We start from the raw sequence: 18132 nt of genomic DNA on the forward strand, positions 1-18132 counted from the left end.
CCCAACATAAGAAGGATGATTATTCTTTTAATTATTTTTCAGAAAATTGACATTTTTTATTTTCTCAAAACTTAATCCAAATTTTCCAGAAAATACGGTAGTTTAATTTAGTCACATTAAATTAATATAACAATTTGAACTAGTAATTTCTGTCTTATAAGTCATTATTTTATAGTAACTCAAAAATCCTATAATACCAGAGCAAATAAAAGAATTTGATGGATTGTGTATTTTGCTCTTTTAATCATTTTTCTACTTTCAAAAGCCTGGATTATCTGTGCATGCCCTCTGACTACCTTTCAAGATACATAGTGAATAACTCACGTGGATAATTTTAGGTCAAAAATCATTTTGTACATTTGAATTTGCAGTCAAGAGGCAAAGAACTTAATGCATGCTTGGCATCAATCCATATTTGAACTTTGAATGATATATGATAGAAGTTCAGTTCTTTAATATGTAATATTGCTTGAACAAAAAGCCTGTCCATGATTTTTTGTATTTATTATTCATATTTTCAGTAAATTCTACTACTTATTAACCATTTCAACCTGAAGTGGAAGGCATTAAATTATAGAAGACAGAACCGTTCCCTCACCATCAGCTAAAGTTATATTCCTGGAAAGCAAAGATAATTCACAATTGGACCACAAAGGATGTACTTCTCTGTATCAGTAAATTCCGTATCAGTGAATTCTGTCCTTACCCTACCCAACAAGCCGTGTTTGCAAGCCATCCGCATGTCCCCTCAAGAAAACTATTTGTCAGATTCAGAAACCAACATTATATTCCTCCATCTGCCTTGGTTTAGTTTCGCTCATCTTTCTTCTGGAATCTAATGCCTCTGTAAGCCCTAGCAACAATTGTAGGTAGACACTCTTAGTGGTATGACATACAAATTAATTCTCTTCACTTTTCCATTGGCTTTGACTTTGAATTTATATACACTTGAGGAATATACAAAACCTACCACAGTGGTTGTTGAGATACTCCACACTTAACATAATACCTTTTCCTCATTTTCCCATTCCCATTCCTCCACATCAATTATTCTAAAAACCTTAAAACCAAACACATGGAACAATGATTAACTCTCTGGCAAATAACTATAAAAAATAACATATGAGGTAAATGGAGAGAGGTGACTGGGTGGGAGAGGGGTTAGGGAGGAAAATGTGGGGGTTTGGGATCAAGTTGGGGAGAAACAAGACGGATTACCAGATGACCATTAGAATGAATAGAAGTCTGCAACTGATGGGGCTCACCTTGAGGATGTGCCAGAGATCTGGGATTGGAGAAGTACCCAAGAATGAATAGAGGTGACCTTAAACTGTGACTCGTAGCATTGGGGATATCAAACCTGAAGAGGCCAACCTGACAGGAACTTGAGTGGAACAATAGAAATACCAACCCACCCACAAAATATTTGACCCAAAATCTATTCTATCTACAAGAAATGCAGGAAATGGGGAAGGAGTAGAGACTGAGGGAATGATCAAGCAATAACCAGCACAATTAGGGACCCATCCCAAAGGCATGTATCAATCTCTTACACTATTAATGATACTCTAATGCTCGCAGATAGGAGTCAGCTAGGGCTGTCCTCTGAGAGACTCCATATAGCAGCTCACCCAAAGGGATGCAGAGACCCACAGCCAAACCATGGCCAGAGTTTAGGGTCTCTTATGGAATAGTTAGGGCAGGTATTGTGGGCCCCGAAGGAGATAGGAACTCCACTGGAAAACGAACAGACTCAATTAACCTGGACCCTTGAACCTCTCAAACACTGAGCCACAATCAAAGAACATCCAAGACTGGACCTAGGCCTGCCTGCACATATGATCCACTTGATCCTTGATTAAATTAAGATTGCATTAAATTTCATTTTGTGGAATGTAACAAGAATAATAAAACCATCGTTTATTTTATACTCCCGGACTTCGAATGAACAGGGGAATCTTTCCGTATTTCCACATCAGTTTCTATGTGAATTTTCCTGCCTGTGCATTTTATAAACGGGACTTGGGATAATTAATGTACAGCAAATCCTGTAATGTAAAGTCTTATACATCTTTATGTGCTGTTGATTCTTGTTACCCGTCAGGGAAAAAGTTGTCAGTATTATCTTAGTCTAGATTTCTTTAATTATACTAACAAAATTTAAATATCCAGTAGAATAATATTTTCCAGGGTTCACTTTATGATGGAAATGTGGGCCTTTGTGTGGTTTGTTGGACTAAATTTAATTATGATGCTGGATTCTGTCCCTAGGCATTTTCCCAACTATTTAGAAGAAAAGTTTCACATTAAAATAAAAGCATTAGTGCAGTAATTATTTGTGCTAAATGTAGATTTGTGTCTCTAGCTTTGTAATTTAGTAAAAAAAAAGATTAGCTTGCCAGGGAGAAAATTTGTATGAGTATTATATTTTGAACATAACCTCCTAACCTCCATAACTATGTGCAAAGGAGATATTGTTAATGAAATAGCAGATAGGACCTTTAATATTTATAATTATTACTTATTATGCAAATTTGGAGCTAATTTAAGAGCCATATTAGGATAATTCATCTTAATGGAACCACTTAATAAGTACATCGTAATTGCCCATTGGCCAGGTTTATAATTAACATTTAAGCTTTTAACTCTGTATCGTGATTTCTACCTTGATTTTATTGCTTATTATGAAGAGGAGTCAAATAATGTTTTAACTTTTATTAAAATTAAAAACTAATATTTGCATTTTTCATTTAAAAGTCAAAATATTTGAAAGAAAGATTTCAATTTGAAAAAAAATTATCTTCAACCTATTAAAAAGAATATCTTAATGTTATAGGCCATTGTATTTTGTGATTTCATTGTGACACTTAATCTTATACATTGAAGAAGAAAACATCAAACAATAATTTGGGCTTCCTTGTGCCTACCAACCTTTAGAAGCAAGAAAATATGAACTCAGTTTTGTCTTTTGTCGTCAGAGTTTCTTACAAATACCTTTGATGTAATTGTGAGTATGAAACACAAAACTGCACATGAGCAAATGCTTTACAGTTGTTTCATCATTGCAAACAAACAGCACTAGACTTTGAATAACATTTTACCAGACGAGTTTTAAGTAAATTACTTCTTATAAATACTTTTCCAAGAAGAATATGCAAAGTCAATAAGTGACTGGTGCTCTGGAAAGTGGTGCTTTCAAGTTTCCACTCTAAGACAGGTTTTATTTATAAAGTCAGATTTCAAAATGACACTTATTCAAAAATCCAGCATTTTAGAGATTGTCCACGTTTGTCATATCCCCACTCTTTAATCAAAAAAGGAGAAGATTTAGATATTTAGGGGTATATTAATTTTCTGCACATTTTTCTCTTTCCTTGCTGTACTACTTGCTATAGGGAATTGAAAAACCTAAAATGGCTAGCCACATTATCTAGAAAAATTCCTTAATAAAGTGTACAATTGATTCCTTACCACTGATTTTTTTTTTTGTTTTATGAATTCAATTGGATTTAAAAACTTAAAACTAAATCCAGATAAGAAAGATCTATTGCTCAAAGGAATATTTTGACATCATTCTGAATTCCATTACACCGAAGAATGTGTTAGAATTTACATTACATCTGTTCATTCAATTGACTTTTAAATATATAATTAAATTAAAAATAAATTCGTGTTTTCAAATACAAATGTCCTTTTTCAGACATATATACATATAATATACAAATATACATATATATCTATATATTTTCTCTCTGTGTGCCTTTCTTCTACTCTCTGTCACTGTCTCTCTGTCTCTTTCTGTGTCTCTGTCTCTCTGCCCCTCTGTCTCTGTCTCTGTCTCTCTCTGTCTTTCTCTCTCTCTCTCTCTCTCTCTCTCTCTCTCTCTCTCTCTCTGTGTGTGTGTGTATGTATTTGTATTTAACAACATTAGAAATAATTTGGAGCTACAAGTTTGGCTCAGTAGTAGAAAGTTTGCTTAACTTATATTGTATCCCATAACATTAAAAAAAATTAAGTACTAAAAAGACAAAGAGGCCAGATAGAATGTTTATATGTCTGTTATTGTCTTATATCTATTGCAAAGCAGAAATAAGCTCTTAACTATAGCATGCTGTCTCTGGAGAATTTCTCTACAACTACAATGAGAACTCATCAGTGCTGGCAGATGATGAAGTGTGTGTGTAGTTTAATGAGATTTGTATACCAGGAACTGTGACAATTCCTAATTCTGCATCATAACATTTTCTAGGGCAGATTTTAGTTCTGTGTTGAAATCTAAATATTAGTGTCTTTGTAAGTTTTGAGTAATAAACTTTTTTCCTTAAAATTTGTCATTGATGAAATTACTAAACAAAATAATGGTTACCCAGAATATTAATAGATATTGTTATGTTTGCTTTAACCAAGAAGCACGAGTCAAAATCATCCAAATCTACTGTCTTATTCAGGGATCTCTAGAGGGACAGAACAGACAGAAACTCTCTCTCTCTCTCTCTTTCTCTACCTACCTACCTACCTATCATCTATTTATCTATCTACCTACTTCTAATCTATCACTTATATATGTAATATAACACACACACACACACACACACATACACACACACAGTTGTTGTTTGGTAGTCTAGCAATTATTATTTACCAACAGAAAATTCAAGAATCTAATAGTTTTTCAGTCCACAAGGCTAGATATTTCATCTGCTCTTCCATCTAGTTGATGCCAAGAATAGCCATCTAATCTTCTTAATTATATATCAATGGTGTACCTTTCTGTCCTTAAGAGGGAATTGTTCTTCACAAGGAGAATGATTGCATCTTCATATCACCTTAGTCTACCACTTTTCTATTATATGATAGAAGGTATTTTATTATATACCTACTTATTTACTTATTTTTATTTGTTGCTTATTATTTTTATTACTTTGGTTTATTATTTTTATTTTATTCATTGTTTAGTTGTTTATCTTAAGTCAGATGTTGTACTAATATAACATAAATAATGTTATGTGCTGATATTAAATAATGAATATATAAAAGAAAAATACAGTTGCTTATATAAGACATAAGACATAAAAAGAAAAAATAAGTCTAGGTAAGGCCAGAACATAAGGGAGTCAATCCAAGAGACAAAGATATGTTCCCTGGATAAAGATGGGAGTTAAAAAAATTATATGTGAAGTTGGCCTTGTAAATTTATTTTAACTCATTAGTTCATATTCTAAATAAGTAATAGAATAATGGAATGATTATAAAATGATTGTTTAATGAATTGTTTAAGCATATACTTAAAGTATTTATCAAAATGATTTTACATTTGAGATTATTCACTAAATTTTATAATTAAATGTGAAGAAAATATATCAATATTGATAACAAAATGTCATGCATGTTCTAATAGATGAACTTCCATTCACATTAAAGTTAACTATTCATTGTATATTATAATCTTTTATCTATTTTAATTATGAATTTACTAGTTTTTCATTGTGCATAGATTTATCTGAAATGTATATTTGGTAATCTAAAAACTTCTGACTTCTCCAAGCATATTAACTTAAAAATCAATATTCCTCTTCTTTTGCCTTTGTCATGGATACTTATTTATTTTTAAATTTCAATTTTTGTCATAACTAAAACTGTAGCTAAACTCTTAGTTTCATTTTGTGACTTCTTTCCTCAACCACTTCTGGTATTCAAATTGTACTAAAAATTAGAGAATAAAACAATCAGATTTCATTGTACACAGAGCTGTTATAATGGCATATTTTCAAGCTTTCAGACTTCCTAATCAGTTCCTATTTATTCTTTCTTATTGTGTTATTGCAGAACACAATTAATATTTCCTTGATTACCAAGCTCAAAACTAAATTTAGTAGCTGTTTGCGATAGTTACAAAAATGAAGAAAACAAGCTATTTATAGTATAAAAGTTTTTCTGACAAATTCTATGTCAATTTGTTACAAGCCTGAGTTATCCAAAAATAGAAGACCATAACTGCAGAAATTCATTCCTAGAACTGGCCTGTAGGAAAGTCTATGGAGTACTGTCTTGATAAGTAGTTAATGTGGGAAGCCTGTTTCACAGGGGGCAGAACCTGCATGTGGTCCTTGGTTGTGTAAGAAATATCAGATTGTAGGTCAAAGGTTTTGTGGTTGGGTTGGTGCCCATGTTTTTGCTTTCAGGACCTTGCAGAATACCTTACGGAACCAAAGAGACTAGAATACAGGGATGAGTGTTACATGTAGGTACCAGCTCAACCTCTCCATATCAACCACATGTCCTGCCTGCAAGATGTGGAGGGGAAATGGTGGTGGTATCAAACTTTTGGGAATGGCCTAACAATGTCCAATTCAACATGAGGGCCACTCCATGATAGGGTGCCCAGGACTGCTACTGCTTAGAGGGAACCAGAGACTGGACAGCCCAGATACCTGGGATAGAATCAAACATGATTTACTTTTTAAAAAGAGCCAATCATATTCTGCTATACTCATTGATGGTTACTCTGTCTAGTAGTAGTAGAGGCTTCTTCCAGCAGCAGGTAGGATCATGAACAGAGATCTATGGACAGACATGCAGAAAGAGTCTACATTGTTGGTCTTCATTGAGTCTCTCCACTCTGAGTTCTGGTAATTCCACAAAAGAAAAGGAAAGATTGTAGGAGTCAGCGGTAGTGGAGAACAACAGCAGAACATAGATTACCATATCAACTAATCAGAGTTACATGGGTAGAAAGAGACTGAATGGACAACCATGGAGTCTGCATGGGTTTCCACCAGGTCCTCTGCATATTTGAGTATTACCTTGGTATTGGGGTCAGGAGTGGGCCTCCTAAAAGTTCGGACAGTCATGTCTGTGACTGTCTTGCATACTCTTCTCAGTCTTTTCCTACCAGAATCAGCATGAGAGCTTTGGTATTATATTTTATTTTGCCATGCTTGGTTGTTGTCTCTTGGAGGCTTGATCTTTTCTGAAGGAACACAGAGTGAGAGTGGTTTGGGGAAGAAACGAGGAGGGCAGGAACTGGGAGGAGCAGAAGGAGTGGGAAATGTGCTCAGGATGCATTATATGAGAATGCAAATAATTTCCATATTATTTCAATAAAATGGAAAAAGAAGAAATACTATACTGACAAGTCAATGGAAGCAAACCAGTAAACTGTGGGGCAATGGAACATTCCAGGAAACTTTGGAAGGCTGAACAGATTGGAAACCCAGGAACCTCATGCCAGAGGACTGTAGGAGCATCACCTGCTTTTGACCCCTATCACATGACCACACTCCCTATATCAGAATGTTACCTGTAGTCGCCAGCAGCCACATGTGAACTGGAGACCTGAAAGAGAATTCTGGGGATAAACGGGAAGGGGACGAAAGAGAAATGAGTCAAGACGAGAGTTGCCGATAGAGACTGACTTTACTATATTTTAGCCAAACTATATAGTCTTTAGAAAACAACCCTGCCCCCTTCCCCCCCCCCCCCCATCAAGGAGTAGGCCGAGAACTCCTTGGCTCCACTTCTAGGCTCATCTAGCAGGTCTCTGCTGGTCTCCAGGTGAGACTGCCCTGAGGCAGTCTTGGTTGTCAAGGTCAAAGCAGTTGTATTGTTCCCATTGGAACAAAGGCCAGAGATAATACCAGCAGAAGGCTAGGCACTGCCAGCCAGGAATGTCACGAATGGGCTGGGAAGTCCAGCTCAATGCTGTGGGGGAAGGGACAGTTACCTAAGGTCACATACATCAAAACAGTTCTCTATACTATGGTATCTATAGGCCCTGAGAATGTAGCCAATAAGAGACCCTTTATGGACATTCCTTCCTACAATAAGTATTTAATCTCTGGTCCTCCATGAGGAGGTGGTATGTACCTATTTGTGTGTGTGTGTGTGTGTGTGTGTGTGTGTGTGTGTGTGTGGTGAATGGTATGGATAAGCATGTACTGTCTCTTTCATCAAGAACCACCTTGGGCATAGAAGGCATAGAAGAAGTCTTTATCTAAAGAGCTGCTCAGTTCAAATCACTCTCAGAAGGCAATTCTGTGCTCCCAGACAACCGCATCTAAGCCAAGGACAATCAATCACCTATGAGCTAAGCCGGAGATACCTATCCTCCAGCCCTGGCTTTCCCGAAAGCCTGTGGGAACCTTTCAACTCTGACTTCATGGAGTTTCCATTGGCGACTGGATGCCCGGGAGCTTAGGAATCCCAATATAGTCTCTCACTGGACTGAAGCACATAACCTAGGCAGCATTTTCCCACACCCTGTGCAGTGAATCAGCATTAGCACTGCCCATTTCATCTGCCCAATAGAGTTTCTACAAGTGGCTAGATGGAATTCAGACCCACAGTAAACAAAGTTCCTCTAAGGCCGCCTGCTTCAGTTTCTACCTCTAAGTTCATATTTTCAGTTTCTCTCCTAACTACCTTGCAAAATGCACTACGATGTGGAACTATAAGCTGTGATAAATGCTTACCCAAATTGCCTATTGCCAATTTGTTTTTTATCATAGTAATCCTAACCAAGATACCTTTCCTTTGAATAATATTTTTAAGAACTATGATACCTCCATTCATAGAATTTGTACAATGGGAAATGACACCCTTAACAATAGTCCCAAATAATATTTCATACCTAGGTGTGATCTCAATGAAGCAAGTGAAAGATCTGTATGGCAAGAACTTCAAACCTCTGGGGAAAGAAATCAAAGAAGGTCTCAGAAATTGGAAAGATCTCCCATGTTCATGGATAGGCAGGATCAATATAGTAAAAATGGCCATCTTGCCGAAAGCAATCTACAGATTCAATGCAATGCCCATCAAAATCCCAAATCAATTCTTCAAAGATCTAGAAAGAGCAATTCTCAAATTCATCTGAAATAACAAAAAACCCAGGATAGCAAAAACTATTCTCCACAAAAAAAGATCTTCTGGGAGAATCACCATCCCTGGCCTCAAGCTCTACTACAGAGCGATAGTGATAAAACCTGTTTGGTACTGGTATGCAGACAGGCAGGAAGATCAATGGAATAGAATTGAAGACCCAGAAAAGAACTCACACACATGCGGTCACTTGATATTTGACAAAGGAGCTAAAAACATCCAGTGGAAAAATGACAGCATTTTTAACAAATGGTGCTGGATCAACTGGGGGTCTGCATGCAGAAAAATGCAAATCAACCCATTCTTATCTCCTTGTACAAAGCTCAAGTCCAAGTGGATCAAGGATCTAAACATAAAAGGAGACACACTGAAGCTTATAGAGGAGATAGTGGGGGTGAATCTTGAACACATGGGCACAGGGGAAAATTTCCTGAACAGAACACCAATGGCTTATACTCTAAGAAAAAGAATTGACAAATGGGACCTCATAAAACTGCAAAGTTTCTGTAACGCAAAGGACACGGTCAATAGGACAAAACAATAACCAAAAAATTGGGAAAAGATCTTTACTAACCCTACATCTGATAGAGGGCTAGTATCCAGTGTATAGAAAGAACTCAAGAAGTTTGTTTCCAGAGAGTCAAATAACCCTATTAAAATGGGGTACAGAGCTAAAAGGGAATTCTCAACTGAGGAAACTTGAATGTCTCTAAAACACCAAAAGAAATGTTCAGTGTCCTTAGTAATCAGGGAAAAGCAAATCAAAACAACCCTGAGATTCCACCTCACACTGGTCAGAATGGCCCAGAGGATTCCCCAGCATGTAATAAGGATACGTGCTCCACTATGTTCATAGCAGCCCTATTTATAATAGCCAGAAGCTGGAAAGAACCCAGATGTCCCTCAACGGAGAAATGGATACAAAAATTGTGGTTTATATACACAATGGAGTACTATTCAGCCATTAGAAAGAATGAATTCATGAAATTCTTAGACAAATGGATGGAGCTGGAGAAATCATCCTAAGTGAGGTAACCCAATCTCAAAAGAACACCCATGGCATGCACTCACTGATAAGTGGATATTAGCCTAGAAGCTTGTAATACCCAAGACACAATCCACATATCAAATGATGTCCAAGAAGAAGGAAGGAGTGGCCTCTGGTTCTGGAAAGGCTCAGCGTAGGGGAGTATCAGAACAGGGAAGTGGGCAGTGGTGGATGGGGGAACAGGGGGAGGGAAGAGGGCTTATGGGACTTTCTGGGAGGGGCAATCAAGGAAGGGGGAAATTATTTGAAATGTAAATAAAGAGTATATGGGGGGGGAGACACAGGAAAAAACTCAGGGGAAAGCAGATGCTGTGAGAGGATGTGGGGAAAAATGAACACTTTTCCATTGTTGGTGAGATTAAAAGCTGGTAAAACCATTCTGGAAATCATTTTGGCGATTCCTCAGAAAATTAGACATAAGCTGGGTGATGATGGTGCACACCTTTAATCCCAGCACTTGGGAGGCAGAGGCAGTTGGATTTCTATGTTCGAGGCCAGCCTGGTCTACCAAGTGAGTTCCAGGACAGCCAGGGCTACACAGAGAAACCCTGTCTCAAAAAAAAAAAAAGAAAGAAAGAAAGAAAGGAAGGAAGGAAGGAAGGAAGGAAGGAAGGAAGAAAGAAAGAAAGAAAGAAAGAAAGAAAGAAAGAAAGAAAGAAAGAAAGAAAGAAAGAAAGAAAGAAAGAAAGAAAGAAAAGAAAAGAAAAGAAAATTAGACATAGTACTGAGGACCCAGATATACCACATTTTTTTCTAAGCACTTCTTCAAGTTATATAACATATCTCCTATGTTTTATCCATTTTCTTCTACAATGTTTCCTAATAAAGGGCTTTCCTAAGCTCCTAGTTTGAATGACATTGAATAGCATAGTATAAATCCTAAACTGCCAGCTTGACGTGTTCTAATAACTAAGGTGTTTCAACGCTGACACTGGACAGGCATGGGCATACCACCACACATTATCAGTGGACGCAGTGATTTTGGCTGGAATGGCTATTCATAGTTGTCAACTTGGCTATATCTAAAATTAACTGCAATCTAGAATTCCCAGATTCAGGCCTGGCGATATACACCTTTAATATGGGCCACACCTTCTGCTGGAGACCTATATAAGGACATTGGAAGATGAAAGATTCACTCTTATTTGCCTGCTTGCATTTATTTTTCAGCATCTCTGTTGGAATCTACTTCTATAGAAATCCCGTTGAATGAACTAGCATCTACTAGATTCTTGGACTTCTCATTCACAGCTGCCCATTGTTGGGATAGTTGGACTATAGACTATAAATCATCAAATAAATTCCCTTAATATATAGAGACATTCCATAAATTCTGTGACTTTAGAGAAATCTGACTAATACAGAAATGCTCACTGACTTGAAGGTATCCTGAAAGAAATTATCTTCACAGCTCATATATTTGAACTAATGACATAGTAAACAACATCTAAAAACTGGAGCATTCTTGCATTCATCCACCTTGAATGAGGTAGCATGTCAGGTTATTTGGCACTTCGGTTTGTATAAAAGCCAGAAGTATTTGAGGAGACCTGGCTCTTGTAATATTGAGGCCATCAGCAGATTAAAAATAAATTAATTTTCTTCCTTTGACTTTTGATATTATTTTCCCAGATCATAGGAAATGGAAACCTTTGGCCTGGTAAGGTCTCAAAAGAAATATTCCAAAAGGAAGGCAATTTAGCAACACCATGCCCTTTCCTCTGTTCTCAAACATGAACTTTTGTCACTTAGTACTGCAATAAAGAAGACAAGTTGGATCAGTGTAAAAGTGTTTTTAAAAGAGAAGACAATCTATTCCAACTTGAGCCATGTGATATGACCTAGCTCCAAGGACTCCTAAAGTTATGCAGATATACATACTTAACTGAAAATGAAGGCGAACCTAAGTGTTAAAACGTACTTAAATCCTACTTAGCCTTTACATTTAGAGTAAACATCTAAACCTTTTTTGATGGTCTGAACCTCAGGGCTCTGACTCTTGCTTTTCCTTCTACTTGCACCTTCTTTTCCCAGACCCTCCCACACTTGCACTTCCTCAGCCAGATGGTAGGTTTGGTATCAATTTCCACTGTGCATTTTAGCTTAGGTAGTTTAATTCTGTGTCCCATTTGCTTTTGATCATTTTGCATCATTTTGCTTTCAGTTTCCTGGATAATGGAAAGGGGTTTTCACTTTTTAGTTAGTAAGCTTTTGCCTGCTTGTTGAAAAGATATAATTGCCTTGAGAGTAAAAGCCCTTTCAGCTGATTTTTTAACTGGTTCTGTTCTGGGCCAATGGCAATGCTGGATACTGATGCTACTCAGTGGTAATTGGATTCTGTAAAATTGGCTGGGCAAATGACTGCCAGAGAGCTGTCCTGCTTCTATCTGTGCAAACACATCTCCCACATGCATGGCAACTTATGTGCGTCATGAAAAATATAAGACTCTGAAAAGAAAGTTTGCTATTCATACAAGTCAGTCAATACTCAGCTCCTTTTAATCCAGGTGATATATTCTTATGCATTTATATGCTCATTAAGCTTGTGTGAAGCCAGATACCGTGGTCAATGAGGTTTTTTTATGTGTTCAGCATAAGAAAATCTATGGTCTGACTTATGTCTCACAGTGTGAACAGTTCTACACCCAAAGAAGTCATGTAAACTATGATTCGGAGTAATGCTGGGAAATAAACCAAAGTACCACAAGGAAAGACTGTCCTTTCCTTACAGAATTTCTAGGTGAGAAATACAGAGCTACTTATTGGTTAACATAGTAGATAGAAAATAAAGAGCAAAAAATATTTGGAATAAAAGCAAAGAATAACTCTTCCAGAGGTCCTGAGCCAATTACTAGCAATAACATGGTAGATCACAACGATCTGTAATAGGATCCAATGCCCTCTTCTGGTGTGTCTGAAGACAACGACAGTGTACTCATACACACAAAATAAATCTTTAAGGGGCTGGTGAGATGGAACCGGAAGAACACTGACTTCTCTTTCAGAGGCCCTGAGTTCAATTCCCAGCAACCACAGTGGCTCACAACCATCTATAATGAGATCTTATATTCTCTTTTGGTATGTCTGATGACAGCTAAAGTGTATTCACATACATAAAATAAATAAATAAATCTTATTAAAAAGAAAGAAAGAAAGAATTATAGAAGTACTATCATCTATATTACCTAATATACATATAACACAGCACGATGATGAAATAATGCATTTCAATATAAAATTAAAGAGCAATTTTGAATAAAAGAAAGTTAGGAAAAAGCCATCAAGTCCTGCCGTGGTGGCCCAGTGAAGTCTGTAAAAATGATATTTTACAGACAGAGGTGAAAAAAAGAAATGTCTCCTGGGAATAACGGAACTCTCTGCAAATTTAGAAGCAGAAACCTCACCTGACAATTTGCTATATTCTCTTACTTCCTAGCTATTTAAGATGAGCCTGTAGTTCTCAAGTAGCAGTTTGCCCTGACTTCCTCCTTTTCTCTCAGGGATTCCTATGTCCTGGTTGATAATCCGGGTCTTTGAAGTCTATTCACTAACCACCAAACTCCCATTTAAGAATTGCTGATGGGGTTGCAAATTGGTACAACCACTCTGGAAATCAGTCTGGCGGTTCCTCCGAAAATTGGGCACCTCATTTCCAGAAGATCCTGCTATACCACTCCTGGGCATATACCCAGAGGATTCCCTACCATGTAATAAGGATACATGCTCTACTATGTTCATAGCAGCCCTATTTATAATTGCCAGAAGCTGGAAAGAACCCAGGTATCCCTCAACAGAAGAGTGGATGCAAAAAATGTGGTATATCTACACAATGGAGTACTATTCAGTCATTAGAAACAATAAATTCATGAAATTCTTAGGCAAATGGATGGAGCTAGGGAACATCATACTAAGTGAGGTAACCCAGACTCAAAAGGTGAATCATGGTATGCACTCACTAATAAGTGGATACTAACCTAGAAAACTGGAATACCCAAAACATAATCCACACATCAAATGAGGTACAAGAATTTCTCCAGAACAAGGGGAGGAGTGGCCCCTTGTTCTGGAAAGACTCAGTGAAGCAGTTTTCGGCAAAACCAGAACGGGGAAGTGGGAAGGGGTGGGTGGGAGGACAGGTGCAGAGAAGGGGGCTTATGGGATTTTCGGGGAGTGGGGGGCAAGAAAAGGGGAAATCATTTGAAATGTAAATAGAAAATATATGAGAAGAATTGCAATGCTTTGCCTCATAGTTGTTTACATAATTACAGCCCTCCAACCACATGCAGGTTTTTATGGCTGTGCATATGTGTATGAGGATGGCTCTGGCACTCTGGTACTGAAAGCATTGATTAAGTCAGGAAGTTTTGTTTTACAAGGTAGAAGGCTAAATGTTAGATAATGATTTCTCACAAGAACTTGTTTAAAGACCCAGGTGATATAAGTAACTTCAAACTCTTTGAAGGTTTACTGTAAACTATGAGTGACTCTGTATTCTAATCAGGAAGTTTGATGGCATCTGTAAATTGATCTTCTGTATCTGTTACTTGAGAAATTTTGTACCTAATTGATTTTACATTTCCTTATACCAAATGGCTATAATTGTGCCTGCCTCACTGGCTACATCTTTTGAAATGGTAATGCCATCTCTTCCTCTATAAAAATCCTTGCCTTAGAGCTCCAAAATACATTCAGTTCAAACTGCCTCTGTGTGTGTGTGTGTGTGTGTGGTTCTTTCTGTCTGTCATCTCAGCCAGACCTGTGCCTTCCTGGACCAGAGAATCCTGGTTATCCCGCAAAAGCCCCACGGTCTGTAACAAAGTCTACCTTCAGAAGCTCATACCCATACTTGCATGCATTTTTTTCTTTCCTTAAGAGACTTTCTTTGTATTAACATGTGTGTTAGAAAAACAAAAACAACATTTTAATAGGGCTTGAAAGTTGTCTCAGTGGATGAAGTACTTACCATAGTAGCAAAAGGAGCTAAGCTGCAATCTAAGTGGGAGTTCAGCTGCAGTTCTCATACTCTGAGTGCAATATGGCAGCTTGAGGTAGGAGAATATCCAGAGTCTTACAGGCCAAATAACCTGTTATATGGTGTTATGCATGAAACATAACATATAACAGCCTTATTTCAAACAAGGTTGAAGGTGTGGACTGAGACGCAAGGCTGTGCTATTACCTCCATACGTCTGATGAGACACACAGACTCCTCTTCCCTCCTGAACACATACCTACATAGTTTGTATAATTGATATATATTGTTTTACTTACTTTTTATGTGTGTTAGTATTTTCCTGAATGTATATGCACTGAACAGAGTGAAGGTGTGCCCAGCATCCACACTGGCCAAGAGAATGAATCGATTCTCCCAGAAATGAAATTGCAGATGGATAGATGCCAATGTGTGGTTGCTAAGAACTAAAGCCAGGTTGCCTGCAAGAACAGCAAGTTCTTAACTGCTGAACAATCACTCCAACCTCCATGAACAGCTTATTATTAAAAAAAAATGCCTTCAACCAACTCTGTTCCTTAACAAAATAAACCTTAAATACCAGCTAGAAAGTATCAAATTGTGTTTTCAGATGTACATCCACTTTTGAAAACTATGAATTATCATAAAACTGTGAATTGACCTTTAATGGGTGAGAAGTACACGTTATTAAATATAGTCCGTGTAGGAATACATATGGAAAGCACTGTGCAAGGGAAATGACTCTAATAAATTATACAGGTAATACCATGGCATATGTTGGTTACCTTTTCTTGCTATTAAAAAACAACTTGGAAACGCCAACTTAAGTGTAGAAAGAGTCACTTTGGCTTATGGTTCCCGAGACCTGAGTTTGCTGACTCTACTACTATATGCCTGTAAAGAGGCAAACCAGGAAAAGAGACATGTGGCAAAGGAAGCTGCTCACCTCCTGAGGGATGGGGAGGCAGAGGCCAGGAGAGCTGAGGGACGAAATGGGGCTCCCAAAGCTAAGGTCTCCGATCTCCTTCTTTCAGGTTGGCCTCCAACCCTAACTGATGCACTCCTCATCCAGCCACGTCTCAAGAGCATCCCTAGTTAGGAATCAAGCTTTACAACCTTTAGACATGGTCAGCATCATTAATCATTAGGGAAATGCAAATCAAATCAACCCTGAGATTTAACCTCACACCAGTCAGAATGGCTAAGATTAAAAACTCAGGAGATAACAGGTGTAGGCAAGGATATGGAGAAAGAGGAACACTCCTCCACTGCTGGTGGGAATGCAAGTTGGGACAACCACTCTGGAAATCAGTCTGGTGTTTCCTCAGAAAACTGGGCATGACACCTCCGGAGGACCCTGCTATACCTCTCCTGGGCATATACCCAGAGGATTCCCTGGCATGCAATAAGGACACATGCTCCACTATGTTCATAGCAGCCTTATTTATAATAGCCAGAAGCTAAAAAGAAGCCAGATGCCCTTCAAAGGAGGAATGAATACAGAAAATGTGGTATATTTACACAATGGAATACTACTCAGCAATTTAAAACAATGAATTCATGAAATTCATAAGCAAATGGTTGGAAATGGAAAATATCCTCCTAAGTGAGGTAACCCAATCACAAAAGAACACACATGGAATGCAGTCACTGATAAGTGGATATTACCCCAGAAGCTCTGAATACCCAAGACACAAGTCACATGTCAAATCATTCTCAAGAAGAAGGAAGGAGAGGTCCCTTGTACTGGAAAAGCTTGATCCAGCATTGTAGGAGATTACCACGACAGAAAAGTAGGAGGGGTTTGACTGGAGAACGGGCAGAGGGAAGAGGGCTTATGGGACTTATGGGGAGGGGGAAACTGGGAAAAGGAAAATCATTTGGAATGTAAACAAAGAATACAGAAAATAATAATAATAATAAAAAAATAATACCAGTAGGACTTAACCAGTCCTCTGCCTTAGGATCTGTTAAAAAAAAAATCACGCTTTACTCTATGTGCTTCTTATACAAACACTACACAAACAAACATCAAGTTTGCACTGAACTTCATTTGATTAGATGTAACTCCTCTTATGCGTTCTCCACTTTGTGTAAGTCATGTTCACCATTTATTTGAGCAAATGTTCAATTGCTTTAACTTTTAAGAAAATTAAAAAGCATTTGAAAATTGGTTCTACTCATAAGAGTACTTCATGGATTGTTTCAGATAAGAAGGAATTAAAGATATCCTTTTTTCTTATAGATTTTGTTCTTTGTCATTCATGGAACAGGGAGATTTGTATGCTGATCCTGTCCAGTTGGCCACAGCCAGCTTCTAGCTTACTCTGTAGGTAAAGATGATTGTGAACTTCGTATTTTACTAGCTTCTACCCTGCAAACACTGAATAATAGGCACACCAGCAGGCAACAACTAAATTATGTCACATAGTCTCTCCTCTTTTTCAGTTATTTTCTCTTTATTATATATTATGCTTATATATAACTATGTAGAGTTTTTCAATTAATCACTAATTTACATTGTAAAATTATACAAATAGTAATACACGGCATTGTTCAGTGTCGCGACCACCCTCGCCAGCAAGGAATGACGCAACGCAGGAAGATCTTCTTTAAGCAGTTTATTCCCAGGGGGATTTAAAAAAACACAGACACAGTTCATTCTGCAAGAAGAATGCCCCCCAGACCTTACTAAGAGACCAGCAATATATATACCAGAGGCCAGGGATGGGAACAGGAAAAATCAATTATAGTCATAGGTCAGGCACCTGGGAAGTCCGTACCACACCGGGCAGGAAGGCAGGAGTCAAGCTAAGCCACAGGATGTTTTGCTCTCAAGAAACCTGTGCAAACAGCTCAGCTGGGGGCATTGAGCCAAGCTCTCTGACACCCAACAGTTAAGATATGCAAGTTTATCTAAACAAACAAAAAGGATGTAAGAGAAACTAATCCTAGAGTATATATTTGTAATTTTGGTGGTTTAAGATCTGTAAGTCTTATTGTTTAGAGATTAACCAATCATTTGTAAGGCTTATTGCACCTGGTAATGTTTTTGTTAGCCTATCAATATTTGGGAAGTATTTACAGTCCAATGACTTAACCTACTTTACAGTGATCTATCTATATAATTTATATATATATCTATGTCATCTACATCTACATTTGTAACTATATTATCTCTATAATCTATAGCTCTCTATATCTGTTTGTATTTATTGTTATCTATATAATATTT

Source organism: Apodemus sylvaticus, chromosome 8 (assembly GCF_947179515.1).
Source record: "Apodemus sylvaticus chromosome 8, mApoSyl1.1, whole genome shotgun sequence".
NCBI classification, from domain to species: Eukaryota; Metazoa; Chordata; class Mammalia; order Rodentia; family Muridae; genus Apodemus; species Apodemus sylvaticus.